Here is a 4,382-nt window from a genome sequence, read left to right as displayed (position 1 = left end):
AAGAGGCTGGACTAGATAGCGTGGTGATTCCGGACTTACTGTAGACTTGTTTTATTACTTGAACTTAGTAACTAAACCTTAGACTGAGGTTGTACAGTATTGTACTTTTCTACTGAATTGTAGTTGTTATACAGAGATGTATATTATTTAGATTCCATTACCTTCTGCACTTATATTTTAAAAGAAAAATTTTTAGACCCTGTTTATCAGAACTGATAATTAAATCCCAACGATGATTAAGAAGATGATTAGCGTCCGGGTCCCCACAACAGGTGGTATCAGAGCGATAGATCCTTTAGATTGAGATAGTCAGAACTGATAGATCTTTTAGACTGAGATAGTAGAGAATGAGCGGGGTAGATTGAATTGTCTTCCTTGCATGTGATTGCTAGCATGAGATTTATGTCAATGTTGACTTGCATGATGTGTGCTAGCATGATTTACTGCTTTCCCTATTACATGTTGTTTGTTATCTGAGTTGATTGCAGCATGTAATTACTAAGCCTGAATCAGAACCGAGTCTGGATCAGAGGTATATGATCAGAGGAGGGCTGAGACAGATTGTATAGATTGTGTACTAATCTGTTTGATATTCAGATATACCGCCTCGGAGAATTCCAACAAGAGGTAGTACTTCGACTGAATAGATAGATATATCAGAGAATCAGATAGAAACACAGATGAAGAGGTTTCAGTCGTTTCAACCGCCGATTCTGAAGGGAACTGAGACACCAGCAGATTGTGAGAATTGGCTTGAGGAGACAGAAATGGTATTTGAATTTCTTGGTCTCACAGATGAGGGTAGAGTTAATCTGATTGAGAACCAATTGCAAGAGACTGCAAGAAGATGGTGGTTACTAACCAAAGGAGCTTTAGAACATAGTTGTTCAGTAATATCGTGGAAGATCTTTAAATTTGAATTTTATCAAAGATTCTTCCCTACATCATACAGACAGGACAGAAGTGCAGAGTTTACTAACTTGAGACAGGGTTAGATGAGTATTGATGAGTATTTGACATAGTTCTTCACCTTATTAAGTTTTGCCCCTCTTTTGGCTAGGAATGATGATGCGACATCTAGCCAGTTTATTCAGGGATTGAATCCTGAGATACGTACATTGGTGAATGTGAAGCAATCGGGTAGTTTTGCTGATACATTGAACAGAGCCAAAAGAGCAGAAACGGTTCTGATAGGACAACATGGAGTATCGTATTGATCTTCCAGCATCGAATCCACAACAACTGCCTTCCAGAGTTGAGATTGGCAGCAACAGTGGTAAAAAGAAAGAACCATTGAAGATCGAAAAGAAACAGATTAAGAAGTTAAGAGGTGGACAAAGTAGTTCATCTAGCTCCAGTGTTTCCAGTCCGAGTTATACTGGAGTATACTGCAGAACTTGCGGAGGAAGACATTCCACAGAACACTGCCAAGGAGTACTTAGTAGATGCAATATTTGTGGACAGCCGGGACACTTTGCTAAAGTCTGTCCCCAGAAGCGTTCCCGAAGATTGTAGGGAACAGAGTTCAGTTGAAAACACAGATCTAGAATTCACAACAGGTACTATTCTTTATGATTCTATTGCATATGTATTGATATATACTAATGCATTTGTTAAGAATATCTTTGACTGAGTTGCATGGAGATATGTTGTATCTGTTGAGTTTATATGTACTGTAGTATTGATGTCCTTGCTTGTTGAGGAAGTGTTGATATCAGAGATTTCTGTATATATTGTATACTACAGTAAGATGAAAATGAAATAGAGATAGATTATGATGTACTTGTGTTTTTTGATTTGAACGCATTATTGATATGTATATGCTGAACAAGTACAGACATATTGTAGAATTTTTCCAGAAATGGTAAGAGTCAGACCAGAGATGATTGATCAGTGGAGATACCACGATAAGGATTCTAGATTTGGAATTCCTTTGATATCTGTATTGTATATGACTCGATTATTACAGAAGGGAGCAGATTGCATCCTTATGTATTCAGTAGATCCACTGAAATCGAGTTTATATTGACAGATTGGTCAGTATTATACAAGTTGGCTGATGTTTGCCTAGATAAGATTTCAGAATTGAGTTATATCAGAAAGATAAATTTCAGAAATTGAATGGAGATCAGACATTGATTGTATGTTAGATTCAGTACAGAATGATATTGAATATACAGAATAATACATACCGAATTAAAAGAATTGAATATTTGAAGATTATAGTGAATATTCTGAGAATTAGAATTCTTGTATACAGAAATTGTTTAGATAGGTATTCTGTTTGAAACAGATTGTATTCAGAATAGATGATATCTGATGTTAGTATACCGATTGATTTTGAGACAGTTGATATTGTGATCAGTGACTGATCAGATACCGATATCAGAAAGATCAGAACGTCAGAAAGGTCAGAATTGTCAGAAATTGATATTATATGAGTTGACAGATTATCTGATATGATTGTGTTTTGAACTGCTTGAGAATGATTGCTTCTAGATCAGTATTTTATACAGATTGTATTGTGTGGGGAGCATATTGTATTTGCAGATGATATATATAGCAGTGGATCAGAATGGCATGAAGATCTGATTGATTTGTCAGAATTGATAGTATTGTTAGAATTTACAATCCTATATATTTACTAGATTAGTATAGATTATTGTTATTCTGAATCAGTATTGATACAGATTTTATGAACCGTTGAGAGTATATACAGTTCAGCTTGTATCAGAAATGAATTCAAGAATTTCAGCTGTTCAGAAACGTGATCAGAGTGGTCAGAACAGTATTTCGATAATCAGAGCAGAGTATCGGTCAGAGAAACAGATATGTGATTGTGTGTTTTGTATCAGACTGATTGTGTTATGATATCAGAAGGTTTCAGAGTTGTATAACAGAATTGATATTTATAATCAGAGCCGAATACCAGGTAGGTATTTTCTTTAAATTTTATTATTAACTGATTTGTTTATAACAAATAGTTTGAATCTGAAATTACAGACAGTGTCAGAAATGCATTGTAGTGGATTCAATGTTCATTTTGCTGACTGAGAATGTATGAGATTCGAACAGACAGGTATGATATAGATAGATTAAATCAGTTATAAAAGAATTTGTACTGAAATGTTGGCAGAAATTGTACTGATATGTCTGAATTGCTAACAGAAAAGATAGAAAGATAGAAATCAGAAGATTTATTACAGAATTGTATAATTTTAAATAGAAATGGGAGTACATTTCTATGGTTTTCGTAACGAAATTACCGCAATTTTCTACAGATTGTGATATGATATGATTGTGATTGACAGGTTGTTCAATCTATATCTGTTAGTTTGTACCAGATCACGGACAAACATGACCAAATGACAAAGATCGATGTCAAAGAAATGGTCAGATTAACTAGAAAATAGCCAGAATGTGCTATCCAGATATGAGAAGATATCCAGAAAGCTGCAGTGCTAGATGCTAGCACCAGTGATATGACAGATTGTCACTGTGAGAGTTATGATATGATGGTATTTATCAGTTTACCAGAGGGGTAATGAGATAGGATCTGATACGGTCAGAGATATGACAAAGAATAAAGATAGCTCAGACCAGACAGAATTATTATGCCAACGTCGGATGGTGACGATTGGTATTTGAAGACAAAGATTGAATATATCCGGGAATGAGATAGACAGAAGTGATAACAGCTGATGATGTTGATTTGCTATAAGCTGTGGTTTGGTATATACAGATGTTGTATAACCAGTGTTGTGAGATTGAGATCTCAGAACAGATTCCTTGAGAAGAGTTCTGTTTTGAACTCTTTGTACATTTCTTCTAATATATCTGAATTGATTACTTATGAGTTCGAGGACGAACTCAGATTTAAGAGGGGGAGAAATGTAATGCCCGAGATTTTATTACTGTAATCAGAAATTAATCTGAAATGATTTATTGATTAATTGAGATACTTATAGACGGAACCGATTAGACCGGGAGAGTCAAGAAAAGAATTGACAAAAGGTACCAATACAAGTCCCCGCGCACATGCACGACTTGAATGCGCGCACATGCGCGGAACGTCCAGTAGCATTGGAGCATATGCGCGACGTAAATGGCGCACATGCGCGGGAGGGGCAGTAGGTACGGCGCATATGCGCGAGAAAAGTGGCGCATATGCGCGAGAAGTCAAAGCGCTAGTTTGCATAACTGGCGCATATGCGTGACATAAATGGCGCATATGAAAGCGGACCGGTTACGGTGGCCGGAAGCGCAACGGAAGTCAAAAATTTAACATTTTCAAGCAAGAAATTCGGCCACCTTGTTCTTGTGCAAGATTTACAATAAAAACACATTCATAGAGTGTTTAAGAATTTACCTATCAACCTCAC

Source organism: Primulina eburnea, chromosome 7 (genome assembly GCF_022965805.1).
Source record: "Primulina eburnea isolate SZY01 chromosome 7, ASM2296580v1, whole genome shotgun sequence".
Taxonomy (NCBI): domain Eukaryota; kingdom Viridiplantae; phylum Streptophyta; class Magnoliopsida; order Lamiales; family Gesneriaceae; genus Primulina; species Primulina eburnea.
This window is presented reverse-complemented; position numbering follows the sequence as displayed.